Genomic DNA, 19602 nt, shown 5'->3' on the forward strand with positions numbered 1-19602 from the left:
CGGCAGCCTCAGCAGGACAAGGCTACCAAAACTTGGAGGACTATTTATTTATTTATTTATTTATGTATTTTCACCGCCGCCCACACGCGAGCCAGAAGGGCTCTTTTCCGAAGGGACCTCAGTGCCCCGGGGCTCGCACCGGGGCAGCGCGGAGCGGCGCGGCGGGACCGCGGCACCTGCCGCGCCGCGCAGGGGCGGGCTGCAGCGCGGCGGTTCCGCGCCCCCTCCGCGGCCGCGCCCACCGCGGGGCGGAGCCGCCGCCGGAGCCGGGGCCGGGGCCGGGGCCGGAGCGGGAGCCGGGGCTGCTGCCGGGCCCGCGGCGCGGCGGGAGCTGCCGGGGTGAGTGCGGGGCCGCGGCGGCGCGGCGGGGCGCGGCGGGGCGGGTGGCCGTGGGGCTGGCGGCCCCCGGGCCCGCGCGGGTTTTTTCCGGGGGCGACCGCGGCGCAGCCCCGGCTGCAGCCCGGCCGAGGCGGCGGCAGCCCTCTGCCCGCGGGCGGCCCCGGCCCCGGCTCGCCCCGCCGCAGCTCAGCGCGCCCGGGGGCCGCGGCGGAGGGGCCCGGGGGGGCGTTTCGCGTGTCAGCACCGACCGCAATCACGACGCAGAGTTTCGGTAACTCCAGCCCTGTGCAACGCTAGAGCAGGCTGGTAAGGATCACTTAAATAACGTAGTCAGGTTCCTTCCTCAAGCAGGATAAGGCACCAGGCTAATCCCTCAATAAATTTGTCTAACCTCGTCTGGAACGCATCTAATAACAGGGATGTAATTACTCCTTCAAGGCAGTTTACTTCATTGAAAGATTGGCTTCAGCGTTTAAGGGCACATCATCTGATTTCTGCAGTGGATAGTCATACAAACCGCAAGAAAGCGAAGACCTGAATTTCTCGCGTTTGTTCTCAGATGAGTTTTGCTTATTGCATTTAGAAATTTTCTCCCTTTTGGCATAATTCAGGTGTGGGAAAAAAAATACATGAGCTAATATAAGCATATGTAACCATAGTTCCTGGAATGACACCAGGATTGCAACTGCGGGCTTTCTTTGTGAGATGGTGAAGGTCTTTCATGGAGAGAGTCTCCTTCAGATGCAGCCAGAGAAGGCTACCTTCAGCCGTAACTTCGGCCCTTCCAGCGCTTGGGTGTGCGGTGTTGGGGGTGTTTGAGAGATGCTTTCAGTTGACTGTTGGTGGGAAAACAAGTTTGTGCTTTTATCATCGCTTACCTATGTGGAAAGGTCTCTTCTCCACTGTGGTAACTTTGCACAAGGAGGAGGATGTTTCAAACTATAACGGAATAGGACTGAAACTGTTTTTTCACAAACTGCCAAGGAAAACACAAAGTTTACAAATGTGAAAAATGAATCTCTTTCAGTTGGAGCCCTCCTGCGTTCCCTCACAAATGCTTGGGGAACCTCCAGTGAAGTGACTGGCTTGATTGCCCTAGCTGTCACCTTGACCCAGCCTTCTTGGACATGGGTGTCTTGAGCCTTGCTATTAATGCTAAGTGCTTTTTCACAGATGGAAGGGCCAAGTGTTATTATTGCAGAAAACTGCATGGCTTTTTCAATCTGGAGCTGAATTTAATCTGGAGAGAGATCATGTTCATTGTAAAAGGCTTAACTTATTAAATCCTGAATACAAAGAATACCTTTTATTTATGCTTTTCCCTTCCTTGTTTAATCTCTAGAGTAAGAGTTTCATCAAAAACTGTGGATGATGTTGCAAATACTCCTACTAGTTTATTTTTATGGGTTTTGTATGAGGTCCTGAGATCTCCTTTGAAAAAAAAAATGTTTTCCTTCTGATTGAAAGATATAAATGAGTATTTCCTAACAAAAATAAGGCTTAAAGTGTTGAACTTCATATATGTATGATGGATATGATGAAATACTGAGATACTGCTTCCCTCCATCAAGACTGCCTGTCCAGATTGCTCATTACTAACAGTGTCTTGTTGTCCAGTCCTTGGATGTTGGATAAATGACTCTGTGTGACTGTGCTGGTACCAGCTGTACCAGCTCCTTGGTGTCTGTGTCACGTTGCATCATTTCTGTGGCCACTTTGTTGAAACCTTATTTTTACTTGGTTTAATAATTTATAAAGTGCCTGTTGCCTCTAGGCACGTTGCATCTAGTAGGAAGAAAAACATCAACCGGTGTTTACTGGAATACTGGTTACATAGTCTGAGGTTAACAAACAATGAAGCCTTTGGGAATGAGGTGGTGTCTCATTTTTATCTTACATAAACCCATGAAAATGTAGGGTTTTGCTCAAGGTCTTCTGGGGGTCCTTATAAACATAGCTTGTCCTTCTGCGACAAAGTGGGGTTTGGGCTGTGACCTTCCATAAACTGATTTTGGGTCTGATTCTCCTTTTTGCTTTTATCTGCCTGTGCCTGACTTGAGTTTGGCAGCTGTCTGGTTTTTAACGCTTGTAAAACAAGGTTAAAATAATAAAATCAAGTCTTGTATCTTCACAGAATTAGTTTCGTGGGCTTGGAAGAGATCAATCTCTTTTTGGAGAAAAAAATTATGCTCTCAAATCCAACAGGCCAAATTCTCTGTCAGATACTTCAGAACCACTATTCTGAATCACTCATTCAGCTGGAGGATGAAAATTGGCCTATAGTTCATCTTGTCTCATTTGGAACAGCTAAATGATGACTCAGTGACCTAAGTTGGCAAATTATATCACCAGCTAATTGCCCTAAGCACTCAGAAAGAAAATTTTGCTTGGTATCAGGCAAACTTACTGCTGTCATTCGTCACTTGAAAACCCTTTACTGCCCCAGGTGATATTTGCTTTGTTTCAAATACTTCCAGATTTTTATCATAGCACTGGAAACTGGATGTAGTAAATTCTCTCCATTAATCATTCTTACTAATCTTGTCCTGCTCATCTTCAGGGGTTTCCCTGCTTGGCAGGTATTGCCTCTTAACAAAGCTTGAACATCTTAGCATTTCAAGCTCGCTTTGCCCTGTGGCCAGCCCTCCCCTCCTCTTCCTCACCGCAGAGTGAAACGGCGCAGTTTGGTGGGACGGTTTGGGAGGACGCAGACCTTGCCTGAAGCCTGCTGGGGCAGGAGGTGCAGGGATCGGTCCAGGGAAGCCCAGCGGAGCCTGCCCGAGCCTTCCCCAGCTGCCTCTGTCGGGTACGTTTGCCAGCACACGCAGGGCAGGGTGGTGGCCTGGGCTGGGGATGTCTGGATCAGCCAGGCGTGCCTGCAAGGCAGGATGTGCCAAACAGCTGGACCAGGCTGGTGGCTGCTCTGGAGGAGGAACTGGAGGACAGGTTGTTCTGCCGGTACAAATGGTCAGCCCGACCTCAGTTCTTGTTTGCTTATTGAAAATAGGAAGACTGTAATTATGGGCTGCAAGCAAATGCAGGTGTAGAAGCATCCAGGCATCGCACATGCATCTCTCACTGCTTAAAGAGCTGCAGGAGTGAACGGGGATGTGTGAAAGGGGTCAGCTGTTAGCTTTTTGCAAGGCTGTTAGTCAAGTTATACCACCTCCTAGGATGGTCTTGCCAGCTGGCTCATCCTTTAGGGATGTTTAAAGAGGCTTATCGCAATCTTACTAGAAATCTGTCGTCTTCTATTAATCTCCTTGTCTGTCTTCATCTCCGTTCCACGTGCTCCCTTGCTCAGTCATCTAGACAGCGCCATTCTGCATGCACCGTTACCGATCGGCACCAGCTGTGCCGCTCACGGAAATGTGCCTTCTGTTTATGGCACATTCATTTGTAGACTGTTGCTTTTTGTTGTCCAATACTTTTTTTTTCATTTCAAAATGTATTTATATAAATATATAAATATATGTTTTTACAAAATAACACTCCTGAAATGAGAGCAGAACTGGTGCACTTTGCTGGCTGGGTTAGAGGTGTGGGATGAGCCGTGGTGCCTGGGTGGAAATCAGACTCCAACTCTGAGTAAGAAAAAGCCCGCTCTTGCTGCAGGCCCTGCTGGGGTGCGTGTACGGCTGTGGTTCGCATCTTCGCTCGGAGTACGAGCACAACTCGCCTTACCTCTGGGAGCAGCAGGAAGGGGCAGGTAACAGTTTGTGCATGTGAATTGCCAACTTTGTCCGTTTTCAGCAGAGAACTGGCACTGCTGGCAAATGGTGGTGGCCCATTTCCTTCCCATCCTGTCGCCGTGTGACTGCTGGCAGGCACCGTGACGTTCATGGCAGGTCTCTCACTGTGGGAGGTGGAAGTGGAAGCCGGAACCAGGAGTCTAAACTCAACAGTGCCGCTCAACACCACTGCTAGCTGGGGCAAATATTGCTTTCAGAGTAATGCATTTCTTCCTGATGGACCTTCTGCTTACAAGTCTTGCAAAAGCACATAGATTTTTGTGGTCCACAGGAGCACCTAGAAAAAAGGAATAGCTCTAGGAACACTAAGCAGTGATGCTCCTATGAAGCAAACAAACGTGACATGGTTTGATGTGAATCAGGTGAGCTGCGCGATAGGAGCACAGGTAGGAGTCTGGCATGCAAAGCCTTTGGCAAAGGTGGCTTGGCCATCCCTGCTTCTAGGGGCAGCATCCAAGTAATGATGCAGGTACCAGTGATGCTGCGAGCTGGGTGAGGAATATGTGCCTTCCCCTCTGCTTTTGCTGGAATGCTCTTCCTCTTGCACTGCTCCATGTTATGTGCTTTCACTTGAGTATTGCTAGTTGACAGAGAAAGTGATTTTTTTTCTTTTTGCAGAATAGATAGCTGACTTCATCTCATGGGAGCAGATTGAAAAGCACCAGAATGGTGGCTTGGCATTACTGTTTTATAGCTTTCCATGGTTCCAGTAGCAGCAGGACAAAACACGAAGTGCAGTTGTCAGGTGCGTTTTTCTGTTTGTGTTTGAAACCACTTGATAGGCTGTGATTAATGAGGCCAAATAGAAGTTTAATAAACAGCATATTCAAATAAACCTCAAACAAAAATGGCTTTAACAGGAAGGCTTTTGCTTCTGTGCAAAGTACAGATTGTAGGTGTAATGTATTGCTGTTTGTTTTACAGCTCTCGGAGCACGTTGCATGGACTATTCCTCCATTTTACAAAGAGGGAGGAGAAGCTGAAGTTTGTCTATGTGTGTTGGTAGTAGGAGTAGCTGTTGTACGGCAGCTCCTGTAGAATAGGTCTTAGTGCAGACCCTCCTGGAATCAATTGTTTTTTTTTTTTTTGTTTTTTTTTTTGTTTTTTTTTCCTAGTTTAGGTTAAAACAGTGTTTCCAGATTTGGACTGCCAAATCTGTATCTTAGAGACCACCATGTCCCCATATCCAGGTTCTAATTAAGGATGTGCTAAAAGTGGTGGGCCAGCTACCATGGCCTTGCAGATCAGAACCATTGGCCTAATCTATTTTTGAAGTGAATTAAACTAGAAAAGGTACTGTCGCTCTAGACTAAGAAGCCACCTGGGGAGTTAACCCAGAATAGTTGTTCTGCTTTGAATTCACACCCTATCTCGTTTCAAAATAACTTTTCTTTCCATATATACAATCTCTATAAGCACAGAATACAGGGCATGGTGTAAGCCTGATCACCCAACAGATGTCGGAAAATATCTTATTTTTCCTAAGGTCTCCTCTGCGCTGCCTCCTGCCGATCAGCACAATTCTGTAGCTTGGGCATCCTTTTCCATAATAACTCGGCCCTGCTTCTTGCTCTACCCCTGCAGAGATCTGCACTCCCTTTCCACCCCTGGCTCTGTGGTTTGTTTTTGAAACCTTGAATGCCAGCTCCCTGTAACAATCTGTATTCCCCTCCCCTGTCATCGGTCCAGCCTTTGTGTTGGTGGCACACAAAGAAACGAGAGCCTTGAGTGCTCACCTCCCCAGAGGTCCACAAAAAGATTGTGCCAGAATCTTTTATTGGGCTGGATGAGACCTTACCACCTTTCCCTGGTGAGTCAGTTTGAGCACTAGGTGAGAGCGAGCATCAGGTGCCTCCATCGAAGCTGGGCTGATAACCTGAGCTGTGCATAGGTGGCAGGTGTAAATTATTTGCAACGGCAGACTGACTCGCTTGCTCTCATGCTGCGCTCGTCTTGTGTCTGCTTGGAGGAGGAGTGGGGATGTTTGCATGATGTTTGGAGCTGTGCAGAAACACTGTGCTGTTATATTGCTCTTTCGTATTTGTCAAGCTCAAATTAGATGTATGTAATTTTAACATCTCATGATTCTTTGGGGGCTGACTCATGGGTTTTGGCCTGAATGAATCATAGCTCTTGAACTCCGTTGCTAAATTCATTATGTAACAATTACAGGGCTGGAAATGCCACCCTAAGTACACACAAACAAGCAAGCAGCAATTTCCCCCTCCTTTTCTTTCACCCTGTGTTTCCAAGAGACCTTCCATATGAATTTGCTCATTAGCTCTTGCCCCTACTCTGTTGAGGAGGGGTCCGCTTGGCACCCTATGTCTTGACACTTTGTCCTTGAGCTGAAAGAGGCAGAAGTTACGGGTTCGGTATTTCTGGAAGAGAATAGGGGATCAGCCTAGGAGGGATGGCTGGAGATGCACGGCTTTGCTCTTCTGTGCCTGTTGCCTTAATTTGGTCCCATCTGCTCTATATGATGTTATGGAATAGTCATGGCAGCCTCTAATGACCTGCAGGGTAAAACCCCATGCATCAGGCATCGCTCTGTGGTGGCTCCACACAGCAATATTGGATGTTGACACTGCTACGCTGGCACAAATTCTATTTAGTTACTTGCGAAGTACCTCATAGGTCAAATACCAAGTAAAGGGGAAAGAGCAAGCATAACTTGACTACCATGAGGAGTGTAATAATATCCACCATCATCTTCTGTACTTCATGATGATAAGCTGAGGTTTAGGAGTTTGCATGGTTTAGCTCAGTTGGTTGGAGTGTGGTGCTGATAATGCCAAGGTTGCGTGTTCGATCCTCGTGTGGGCCACTCGCTTGAGGGTTGGACTAGATGATCTCCAGAGGTCCCTTCCAGCCTTACCAATTCTATGATATGCCGCTTCCCTATCTATGACTCTATGATTATTCATATGGATCTTGTTTTTTCATTACTGGTATCTTGGGTAAGGGTTCATGTTGTGTGAAATTAAGAGGGTCTTTGTACTGGATGGGCTCTGCTTACTGACTTGTTTAGCCCACTGAAGCTGCTGGTGAGAGCGGTACAGAAGGACCATCTCCACCTGTGCCCACTTAGATTTCTTTCTAGCTTTAAGCTGGCCCTGCTACCTGAATTTGACTTTCACTATCAAAACACTGATTTTTCCGTTATCCAAGTAAAACTGCTTCTTAGAGCAAAAGTATTCCATTGAGGAGCTTACAGAATGGCAGGGTAGATTACTTGTGCCCGAGAGTCCTGAAGGAGTCCCCCAGTGCCCTCTCCCTTAAGAACATCTGTTCCTCTCAGTTGGAGTTTGGGCCCTTAAATTTCAATACCTTTGGAAGAGTCTCTTCTTTGGGCAAGTCTACCTCTTTGCACATCCTAGCATGGCTGCACACACAGAAGGCAGAGCACAAGGCTACCTAAGCCTCATACTCATGGGTGGACTAGGAGAGAGACCTTGTCTCTCCTTGGCCGGTGACAAGGAAGCCCTAACGTTTGTGATCGCAGAAGTGGCAAAGGCAATGTAAGAACTAGAGACAGATAAGGAGGAAAAGCAATACCAGCAATTCTAGTGTTGTGTTGGTAATCAAGTTAAGGTGAAGTATCCTAAGCCATATTTTCAAAATAATGAACTATAGATATTTGAAATTGAGTATAAGGGCAACTATATTGTTAGACCAGTGAGTCAAACCAACATCCCATCTCTGAATGTGACCCGGAGTAGATGCAGAAAACACAGAAAGTAGGGCATGTGTAGTGACGTATGGTTGATAGCTGCGCCTAAAAATAAGGTACTTTAGAAACATAAAATCTGCCTTGCAAGCAAGGCAGTGACAGACTGCTCTGAGTGTTTGATTTAAGGCTGAAATTGGTGATGTTAGCTGCAAAAAAATGTGTTTTTCTCAAGTCTGATGGTGTTCATTGAAGATAAGTTACTTTGAAGCTGTGCTTGGACAGAGGTAGAAGATAGGCTGTGGTGGCACTGTTAGGTCAGCGGAGATGCCTTTCCTCAGCAAAGTCCATCAGGCAGCTGCCGATCTGCACTTTAAGGACCCTTTGTCCTCTCAAAGTATTACGATTAAACTTTCTAGAAGGTGCGCTTGAAACTGTTCCTGCAAGCTTCAAGGGAGGACAGTCCAGATCATTTCACAGCAGTCACAGTGCGTAGGGATACTTATCTTTGCTGCCGTTGTTGCAAACAGCCTGATGCTATGTGGCTCAAAGCCTCTTCCACCAGTTGCCTTTTGAAACCTTTGCCATCCTCAGAAGCAGTTCAGTCGAACCCACTGCAGCGTGTTGTCAGCTCAGCCACGTCACTGCCCTGACCCCGTGCCCAGACCCTCTAGTAACATATGATGCTGCTTGTCAGCACACTGGAGGGAAGTCTGACCATCTGTGCTCTAGGTCTGTTACTGTCTGATCAGCATCCTCAGGATAAGAAGAGCCCCCTTCCTACCTGCTGGTGAGTGACCTTGACCTGGAAAAGGTAGGTGGACAAGCGGATGAATTTTTCAGAGCTTCTTTCTCTGTCTCCTGAAGCTGGTTGATAACCCCTCGGATGGTAGGAAATGGAGGGGCAGTATGTGTGTGCTTTCGCGCTGGACTGAATAAGAGTTCACCAGGACATAAGAGTGACTCTTCAGATAACAAATCCAGACATTGAAGCCTGATGGAGCAAAACTCTTGGCACTGTAGCGTGGATAAATCATTTTTCTCAAAGTCTCACCTCTTTAATCTTCCAACAAAGCCTCAGGACACCCTGCTGACTGTCCTACCTCTGCACATCAGTGGCAGGTGAATAAAACTGCCCTGAGCAGACATATGGGCTCTGTGACAAGTTCAGGATGGGTCAGTAGGCCCCTTTTCATGTTCTTTGTTTAAGATCTTTGAGGTTTATCGAAATGCTTATAGGCATGTTCAACAGTGTCTTTAAGCCTTCAAGTTGAAAGAATTTTGTTTGCAATAATTAAATACAATTGCTCTTTAAAAATAATGACTCGAATGATTGAGTAGAGCAGCCTCTCTTAAATCTCCCACAGAATCAATATTCCTCCCGTCAGGGGTGTTACGGACGCTTCTAAATCGTTTCAGTTGTATGCAGGCCAACCACAGAGGTAACTAAAAGCTCCACATCACATTAACAGCACATCTTCTTACCAGTGTCTCTAACTCTCTCTTCTCATGGCACGCTGATTGGTGTGTATAACTACCCGTGTGTCTGGATGCTCAGAATGAAGAGGTGGTTTTGCCCCCTTGGTGACATTGGTCTCATTGCTTGGGGCACGAAGTGTGCGGTGCTCCGTGAAGTTGGCTCCCGCTGTCTTGCCTCATCAAGGTGCCTCCTCTTCTCCATGCTGATGCATCCCACTGTCCTTTGTGGACCTTTGGAGGTGGTAGTTGAATCATTTTGTGCTATGATCTAACTTTGAAGCAATTATTATCTCCCAGCGTTAGTGCTGGTGTAGCAAACTCCAATGTGAACATGTGTTCTTGAGGGTGAGCCCAGAGGGGCTGTGTGGGACGCCAGCAGGTTCATGTGCGCCTGCATCATCTTGCAGTGGGTGTAGAATGTGCACTGCTCCTTCCTCCCCTTTCATGGTCCTTCCGGGGGCTTTATTGGCTGCTGCTGTCGTGGCTGAAGTTGTCCTCAACTTGGAAGAATGATACCTTTGTCCTTAAAAGAGGAGAGCGAGGCAGGACTCCTCTCTGCTGTTATAAGGAGCTGGGAAATTTTAAAAAGGGGGAGCTTAGTCCCGCTGAACTGTAATTCCCTGAGGCAATGCTGGTGTCCCCAAGCATGCCTTGGAGCTGCGTAGCTCTGTGGTGTTTGCATAGGCCTGTGGGGTTCAGCGCCTCCTCTTTGCGGTGTAGATATTCCGCCTGGGAAAGCGGTGTGCTCCGACACGTTCATGTCGATAGCTGGCAGCCTGCACAAACTCAGCCACTGAAGTGTCCCAGCGCTGGCATGGCTTGAGGTACACTAGAAACTGTAAGTGGAAAAACCATTCACTTATCTAGCTTGCTTCTGCGCCAGAGAAGGGCTGTTCCCATTATTTTTTCCATGGGCTAAAATGTGTGCAAATGGTTTTAGACAATGGAAGGATTTCTGTCAGAAAGGCTGGAGCCCAGGCAAATGGGGCAGTAACTCATGTCCTAAGGGAAGGGTGTGGGCTTTTGCAGTGATGTTCTGAGATTCTGCGGGAAATTAATTTTGTTGTTTTCAGGTCTTATTTAAAGTCTAGTGTGGGAGAATGTGTTGGTGTTTTTTCAAATTGCAGATCTCCAAGTTTGTAGTTTAAAGTGTCAGGAAGGGGGATCCAGGTTTGGAACAGTGCACAGATCTGGCTGTTGGTAGTGCTGATTTTGAAAAAAACAAAAACCCAACCCCCCCCAAAACGAAAATGGAAACTTTATCCAGAACGACAAATAAAAGGAGGTAATATCGCTGTCACAGATGGGGCGGGTTGCTTTCCCTGCAGGAGTCTGCATTGCAACCCGTGCTCAGATATAATGTGCTGTGGAAAAATAAATGGAGAGCTGAATCGGAGACTTATGCCCTCAATTAATTTTTGTTCCACATAATCGGAGCTGCTACATGCTTTTCCTTCAATATTTAACTGCTTGGCTCAGGAGATGGGCCTGCACATGAGTGGGTGAGGGGAAGTCAGATACTCAGTTCGTGTTTGCACAGAAATCCAGTTCTGCTCTTTCCATTTTGCCTAAGGGCAGGGATCCTGCTGCTCACCTGATGCTAGAGATAAATTTTGATAGCAGATACTTTTCTTTGGGAAAGCGAAGGGGAGAAGGGAGTGGTATGTAATGAGTCTTTGAAGGAATAAAATTTCCTGGTCTTCAGCATTGCTTTCTCTAGAGTCTTACCGTGCTGCCCTTGAGCTCCTGTATTTAGCTGTCGTGGGTAAGTGCCCATCGCTTAGGACAGCCAAAGGGGCCAGAGGGGAAAATTTTGCTCATAGTTTGAAAGTAAAGTCCTAATATAAGAAAAAAAGGAAGCAGTGCGATTAGTACGTGGTCTCTGCAGTTTTACAGGCTGTTAAATAGTTTTTCTCTTTTTCACTGAAAGGGGATGACTTGTTTTGGTGCATAGTTTAAAACAGAGCCCCAAATTTGGTTTCCGATTCACTCAATTCAGAATCATGATTAGGCTTTCAGGCTTGACGCTCATCAAAGTGTCCTCCTCCTTTCGCTGGACAGCAAGATGGCAAGCTGGTGACCAAGAGCACAGCTTGTTTGCTTTCCACTGGTTGCTGACTTGAAGGCAAAAGAGAAACTGAGATTGCGTGCTCCAAAAGCAAAAGGATACTGAGCATCTGGCCCTGTGTTTTTGGAGGAATGGTTTCTACAGCTGCCAATGCGCTCGTTAAGGTGTAGCTGGATACTGATTTGGAACTAATTCTCATATAAAATCTCACGGCTGAAACAGCCCACTCTGATTGTGGAAATGGAAGGGGGACATGCGGGAATGGATCTCAGCTCTGTCCTTAGAAACCTGACTGTCTATATAGGATGCTATTGAATAAAAATGAGCTGTTGCAGCTCACTAGAGAGGGGGACCCTCCTCCCCCAAACATCTAATGAACATTAAAAATATACACATAGAAGTCCTGAATTTAAAAAAACCAACTGTCCAGGCAAGGATAGCTTAATGTAGAAAAGTAGCAGCCTTGAGAGATATAGTGAACAATGGCAAAAAGAGAGCTTTTATCCCACTGAGTTTCTAGACTGAGATTTTCTAAAATGCCCCTTACTCCTGCTGCCTTGCAGTGGCACTTGGGCGTAAAGAGCAGCTTTGGAGGAGAACCACGTGGAGGGGACGAGTGCTGTGTATTAAGAGCGCTAGTATTTGATGGGAATTGCACTAGCTGTAGTACTCAGTCTTGCTCCTAGTCGTACACGCAAGCTGCGCTTGGACGTGCATCCTGCTACAGCGCGAAGCCCTCCGTGAGCGCGGTGGCGGTGGCATTCAGTGCAGGCTGGACCCAGATGTGCAGCTCCCCAGCTCGTGCTAGCACCCAGCTTAATGGCCTGCATGTATTTGTCTGGAAACCGCCCCCAGATTTGTTGTCACCGAGGTGCCACAGGAAAGAGCAGTGTGTTTACAACTGCACTAGTGAGGGGGAGGACTACTTGGCATGGAAAGCTTTTTCTAAAGAAGCAAAGTAAGTAAGGCCCGGCTGAAATATCGATAGGAAAAAGAATGCATATTGTGCTGTGTTAAGTGTTTACAGGAAATATAAAGTGAAAATACTAAGGGGCTTCCTTCAAGCAGCTGCCAATATTGTTAAGAGTGAAACCATTGGGAGGAGAAAAGAATGAGGCACTTAAATTTTTCTATTACCAGCATCAGCTCAGAAGAGATTTTTTGACTTGCTGTATTCACTTTTTTTCTTCTTGCTTGTATTTCATTTCCACTGCTGGGAAAGAGCTCAGTGAGCAGAGAGAGATTATCTGGAACTAGAGATAAAACGGCCAAATCAAAATGTTTTGGATCCTCTGGGGAAGAATTTAGCTTTAAATTTTCAGGCTTCCATTAAGCTAGGGAAATAATTTGCATTGATGCACCTTCACCACCAAATTTACTTTTGCATCACGTGGCAAAGTAGCTTCCTTTGCTGCAGACTGGTAAAATAGTATCTTCACTTTAAGAAGATAATTGGGGCACAGATTAAGTTACTTACTTTGCATACAAGAAACCTATGGGAAAGCCAAGAATCTCTCGTGAAACTCCCAAGTTCTGAGCAGATCTCTTACCCAGAAGACTTCCATACCCTTGCTTCTTTGCAACAAGGCGCAGCGTGTAGGAGTTGTGCTTTCTAAGGGGTCTTGGATATATTTTTTTTTTTCCTTTCCAAATAATATGTCCTGCCCTTTGCACTTTCATGAGGAACCTCTGTTTCAGTGGTGATGAATGAGTGCTACCTAAAAGGCTGTAGAAGCCGTGAGTTAGGACAGGAGCTGTTTGATTCTAAAACGCCAGTTAAATTAAATCATGCAGCAACAATTTTTGTAATTTTCTTTCATCAGTGTGGTTAAGTAGGGATGTTCTGGGGCTTTGCAGCTTGGTGCAAGAAGAATTTGTTCCCAGAAGTAATAGCCGGAGCAGTCAGAGTGGCACTGTGAGATGAGCAGGCATTCACCACGATCTCATGCTGGAGCACAGAAGGCGAGGTCATCAGCCTGAGATGGCTGTTGTAGCTCTTGCAATGCCTTTGCTCCCTGAACTCAGGCGGGTGACCTTGTTCTGCTTCCATTTGCCTGGTTATGGATCCTCCTGACCCCTTGACAGGGGTTGGCTGTATTGTTATCTTGAAAGTACTGGCTAGATGTTTGTCGAGCCGTTGTTTAATGTGCTGCCTCGAGCTGTACGCAAGATGTGCCTGTCCCCAGATGCAATTTTCTGACTGCAGCATTGCTTTTGTCCCTGATGTCTTGGAGCAGACAGAAGTTGGTGCCCAGTTGCGCTGCAGTCATTGCACAGAGATCTGGGTAAGGATTGTAGTACAACCTGTCCAGCCATGATATTAGAGAAATAAATTTCAATTTCAATAAACCAAAGCAAACCCTTCATGGGTCTAGGAAATGCTGCATTTTGAAGTGCCTACCATTGCAACCTTTCACTGAAGGGTTGTCTTTTTCTTTCTTTCTTTCTTTTTTCTTTTCTTTTTTCCCCCTCTCCTGGAATTTGTAAGACATCTATAGCCTTTCAGGGGAAACATCAATGCTTTGAAGCCAGGATTGCTTGGAGGGGCAGGCATGTCTCTGGGGGAGCCCTGGATGCCTTGCGTTCCTCTCCCCAATCTGTGATCTGCTCTGCCACGTGGTCTTTATTGGTAGCTGATCCTCTTTTGTTTTGTCATTTGGAAGAGCTGATGGCTGGATCCTCTGTTACAGGTGTGTAAGATTGTAACAGTTCAGGCTGTTAGGTGGTAAAACTTGACATGCTGTCTGTGTTAAAGAGGCTCTAATGAAATACTTGCCCAAGAGGCAGGAGGCTAGGGAAGCAATGTGGTGATATGGAAAGAAGCGCTGACTCCAAGTTCTGATCTTCCTAAGGAGACCTTTTGTCTTGATGCGCCCTGTGCTGATAAGGGCACACTTGCTTCAGAGCAGGGGTCAGTGTTTACTGTTCCCATGGTTAAGACAGCAGAGAGCTTTGATTTCCTGTTTTCCTGAAGGCATTGCAGATTAGTGCAGAGAACAGCCTACTAGACCTTGGCAAGGCAGTGACTGTCTTGGCAAACCTGACAGCGCTTATGTGCTCGGCAGTGACACAGTTTAGGGAATGACTGAGAGCTTGCTTCTCTGGGGAGAGCGTTAGGTGGGACACTGTGGCTGCTCCTCTCCTCTTGGTACGACATTGTATAACCCTTAACATGCTAAATCTGAGCTGCAGGGAGGACAAGAGCAGACCATAGTTTGTGCCTAGGCACTGTAGCAGTGCTGCCATGGTCGCCTGTCCCATGGGTGGCCCTCTGCGAGTCCCCTACCTTGTTCTCTCCGGGGCAGTTTAACTTCTGCACGTTTCTTTCTCTGCTGCTGCCTCTCCCTCAGTCTGTCAGCTCCTACTCTTGGTGGTTTTCTGGTGCTATTCTTGGGCTGTCTTTGCATCATGTTACTTCTGCTGTGCTGTCAATGAGCTCTTCACTTTTCAAGTAATGAGCAATGAAAGCTGTTCTGCTACTCACCAGAGCTTGGTGAGGTACTGGCCAGTAGCCTAACCTTGATGCAGAATTTGGATCCTTGGCAGTTCATACTGATGACCAGTAAAGATCCTAAGGGCGATGCCTGAAAGAGGAGCCTGTGAATTCATGATCCCAGTTCTCATCTTTGGACGGTCAGTTTGGCACAAGAGCTGTAATCAGCTAGTCAACCAGCACTCTGTGAGGGTAGGAATAGCATAGAGTGGCCTGGGCCCTGATGTGAAGGAAGGGGATAAATTTGGAAATTCCTCACTTTGACATGGTCTAGGAATTTATGGTAATGAAATAAATCCGGCAGTCACCTCCTCCATAGGCTGCTTATGAGCTCAGGTCCCTACTGTAGGCTTTCTTGTTTGATTTCCAAGTCCATTGGAGAGAAGATTAACTTGGAGTAGGGAGATGAGGGCTATTTCTGTCACTCTTTATACCAATGACTTGACTTTATTCTGTAAATGCAGACATTTCACCTAATCAGCTGGGGCCGATCCTGCAAACTTACCTTCCCACAAGCAATCCAGTGCATGAGAATGATCTGCTTGACTTCACAAGAGGCTACTCCCATATGTAGGCATTCAGTTTTACCTTTGCTTGAACGTCTTGGAAAAATTCTTTAGTTACCTTATGATTTCATTTCAAGGTGTCCCATTCAAGGGTTACTCTGTCAGTGTTTCTGTTTATTTTTTTAAGTGGAATAAAAAATAAGTTAGTTGATAACACTTAAATGAAGGACTCTTGCAAGTGTCTATGTTCTGCTTTGGTTTCGTGCTGTGCTTTAAGTAGTGCCTTGAGGAGATGTGATGGAGGGTTGGGGATCTTAGTTGTTGCTTAACTGCCTGACAGGGAGATGAGGCAGCTTTCCATCATTGCTTGGCAACGTGCCTGTTTTCGTGGATGAAACTCCATCCTCAGCAATGTTATAGCAAAGTGTCTGCAAGCTGAATGCTTTGTATGAAGGACTAGGGAGGCTCTGAGTGCTCGTTGGAACAGGAAAATGAATGCACTTGGTTTTCCTCTTTGAGGAATGTAAGAACCAGCTTCTAAATTGTGTGATAAGAAAAAGTGTGTGTTATGTGAATCCAAGGGCTCTGCTAGTCCCTGGCACCAGCAGGCAGGGCTGGTGGTATGGCGCACAGTTTAGTCAATTTGTTCCCTTCAGTGATTTGGTAAACTGTAACTTCACAGATTCAGGATCTCTTCTTGTAATGCAAGTGAGTAACCAGCACCCCAAAATAATCTTTTTGAACTTGATATGGCAAATCTTGTCTTAAGGTGTGGTAAAGCATACAGGAAATGCCAACTTTTTTCTTTTTTGTAATGATTGTGCTTGCCAACATTTGAATGCCCTTTGTAGGGAGTGATCTCTGACACTGTTGGAGTGGACCCTCTCCTGCTGGAACACCGTGAAAGCGGAGATCACCCGAATGCAACACAATAGTGAGCGTCTCTCCTTCCTTTTGGCCCCAAAATAGACCCGTTATTGTCCCCATTGTGTTTTCATGCTGCTCACAGGATGTGCTCTGCACCTCTCGAAACAGAACTGCTGAGCTCATGGAAACTGAACTGAATCAAACATGAGAAACAGCACTTTTTTTTTTCTTTAAATAGAGCGGAAACCAAAATGCGATGCCTTGCAAACCACAGACACTCACACAGCCAACTTCTGTGTTGCTCTACAGGTAAACAAATGCTTGGGCCTGTAACTGTGCTATAATTAGTATGACCAGTTTGTGCAATGACAAGTAGATGTGCCATTTTTGTTACAGTGAGGAAACTAGGTCATCTGAAAACAAGCAGCTGGAGTGGCGGAGCCAAAATCTTCATGAGGCTTTGGGATCTGGGGAGTATGCTAGGAGAGTTATACCCAAGCGAGGGAGAAGTTGACCTGGATTCTTCTGGGAGACCCTTTTGATCTTTTGGACCTTTGTTTATTGGTTGTTTTGAGGATACTCTGGTTCTTAGGTGGTCAAAAATGGCCTGGCGTATTCGGGAGCAGAAGGTGTCTGTGTTCATGGAGCTTCCCCTCCAGCTATCCCCTCTTGGATAACAAGATGTATGTGGAAAGGGTAAAACATGGACACGTAGAGCAAATCATGCTTCTTCCCTTTCTCTTGTGATTCATGGTGTCCTGTGGTGCTTTCCAAGATGCAGTCCTAATTCCATGAAGAAAGCTTATTGCTTTTCTTGGGTAAACAGAGAAGCACTGAAGTAAGATTTATTTGCTTTAATAAGGATGCAGAATTTGGCCCTTGTTTCTACTTCAGGTATATTTTGGAAAATATTTGTTCATCTTTCAGCAAACAATGGTAAAAGTGCCTGGAAAGGGAGCTGGGTGGGAGCTTGTTTGTGGAATGCCGAGAGGCATTTCCTGCCCTTATCTCCAGCCATTTGAGGTATTGTAAATGGGGCTGCAGTGTGTGTTACTGGAACAAAGATCGCCAAAAAAGATACCTTCTAAAGAATGTTTGCAAGGGGCAGATTTCATATTGTACAGAGCAGAGTTCACTAGAGCTGGTAAGGAGTTTTTCAGCAAAAAATGCGTGTGCTTGGAAAATGCACCTGTACCGAAAAAAAGCTTTTTGGAAGAGAGCTGTTTTTATGCAACGATTTCTGAGGTCCAAGAGGAATCCTGGTTCATCAAAGATGGGGAGGGTGATGGGCAACTACCCAGGAGAGCTGTATAGGACAGTCTTTCATGCTGTGGAGGAACCATAGCACACCAGTGTCTCATTTTTCCTGTTAGACTACGATCTTGAATTGATATTTTCCATCTCAGCCAAGTATTTGAATTACTAGGCAGCTGGTGATTTGGGGGCAAGTCTCTGTCTTATGAAAAACTTTGTAAGGATTTGGATTTGTCCCTATGTGAAACTGAAACGTTTTGTTTGAAATCTTAAGTTCTTATGGGATGGAAACATTATTTTGGCTTTCTATTTCTAAATTTTTTTGTTCATGTCTATTCTGAAACTCTCTAAATAAGATTTGCAGGTGCCATTAAAGCTACCCTTGGCCCTCTGTTAGCACCTTTACTGAGGAAAGCACCTGCAAGCGTTGGCTAGGATGTACCTGTGTGCTTTGGCTGAGTTTGTTTGTTTGCAGTTTTCAGATCAATTATCTTGCAGAGGAAACAGCATGTCTTGCTGTCAGTCTGCCGAGGTATTTATAGGAAAGGTCAAAGCCCTGTGGAAGGTCTGCAGCCACGTTGGAATGGACTGGATGTGTCAGTCTTGCAAAACTCGCTGGGATGTGGTGGGCTCTGCTGCTGCTCACAGCGCTTTACTTTCTGAAAAGGCCTGGGACTGTGGCTTCTCCTGGCTTATCTAACTGGGGTTAAGTAGGTGGAGCTTGTGTATCTGACCAGATCTCTTCACTTCTCTCTAGCTACCTCTGTTTTTCAGCTCTTTTTCCTGTAGACGCTTTGCATCCTTTCACTTACAAGACTGTTACTCTTGCTCTTTTGGGGTGGGAGAGTTGAGGAAGGAGTGACTTCAGTCATCTGCTTTAGCCATCACATTGAGGGTTTTCAGGTATCTGCAGATAATTAAGCTCCTTATTGCCTCCTGTCCCCATCAACTTTTTATTTTTCAAACTGGCTGAACCTTAAGAGCTCTCTTATTTTATGTGTTTATGTGTAACTTAGCTTGATTTGATAGGCATGGTGACCTTGCCACTGAATGTGCTATATGGTGGTGTTTGGAACATATTTGTTCAACTTGCTGGCAACACTGACATTATTTCAGATTAATCTCTTCTGTTGGACTGTTCCCTAAATATGGAGGGCAAGTGATTAAGTGGCTGCGTGCAAGTCTCCCAAGTGGCTGTGGGTAGTGCTGTTCAGTGGTCATTAATGTGTCAGTCCCACCAGGAGTCTAGTCCCACGGTTTAACTGTGCTCATTTCTGCGCTCATTTGAGACTTTACAGCGCTGTATAGCTGGACCAGAATGAGGTAACGTGTAGCGAAGAGAAAATCTAAGGGCAAAAGAGAAATGAACACAAACCCCAGTATCCTGAAGCGGCTGAGGTAGTTAATAATGCTTCCGTAAGAACCACATCCTGTTACTCTGGCTCTGTGGCAAAAGCACTCAATGTGAGCGGTGGTAAGAAGGAGCTGATGCGGGAAGGGGTTGAGAGCAGATGATGCCCCCGTTAGGTAGAGCTCTTCTTTGGAGCTTCACCGGTGAGCAATAACAACCCCACGTGGACCTCAGATATGGGCTGGGTAACCTCATAGCCCTCCAGCTTGTCATTCATTTAGCTGGGACAGCCTTGCACGATGTGTATGGCACTGGGCTGATTCAGCACCCATGGTTCTTCTCCTAGCTCAGCCACTGCTGTGTCTTATACCTGATTTTCCCCTCTGCCCTGGGCTTTGCTGTTTGGACTAAAGTGCTTCGTGGAGAGGACTCCCAACATACATCGGTGCAGTGCAGCTCTGATTAGGTATTGGGAATCCCATTAGAGGAGGGGGCAAGAGTTATGCTAGAGGGGGTCAGCTGAGGAATAGGATGCATGTCTCAGTACATGAATCTCTCTGAAGCGGTCTGTGGAATGATCTCAAATACTACATAGATCTCTATTTAATAGCTCACAAGGGCATTCTCCTGACCATAAATGAGACATCTACCTTGAACTGTAGCGGTGAATAAAATGTGTGATAAAACTATGACTTAATCAAGAGGATTTCACTTGAAGAAGTGGGTGTTTAGAATGGATGAGAGGTGGAATTACAAAGGCCAGTGAGAAGAACAAAGCAATTAAAATGCAATCAAATGAGCCTTCTTTTGAGATGGTGGGTGT

At 46.1% G+C, this 19602-nt stretch overlaps 1 protein-coding gene across 5 annotated transcripts in view; it reads left to right on the top strand.

The window, feature by feature from the left end:
- The first annotated feature begins 267 nt into the window (after positions 1 to 267).
- The window catches only part of PPP1R16B (protein phosphatase 1 regulatory subunit 16B), a 65765-nt gene continuing 46430 nt past the window's right edge, over positions 268 to 19602 (top strand). For 3 of the 5 annotated variants that reach the window (XR_009960051.1, XM_062589156.1, XM_062589159.1), the window contains exon 1: positions 559 to 645. The gene's annotated coding sequence lies outside the window, so the exon portion shown is untranslated. Of the gene's footprint in view, positions 340 to 558; positions 646 to 16165; positions 16242 to 16412; positions 16484 to 19602 lie in introns of those variants that run through there. The other 2 variants (XM_062589157.1, XM_062589158.1) reach the window with 2 other exon arrangements.

This window comes from Rhea pennata, chromosome 16, assembly GCF_028389875.1.
Source record: "Rhea pennata isolate bPtePen1 chromosome 16, bPtePen1.pri, whole genome shotgun sequence".
NCBI classification, from domain to species: Eukaryota; Metazoa; Chordata; class Aves; order Rheiformes; family Rheidae; genus Rhea; species Rhea pennata.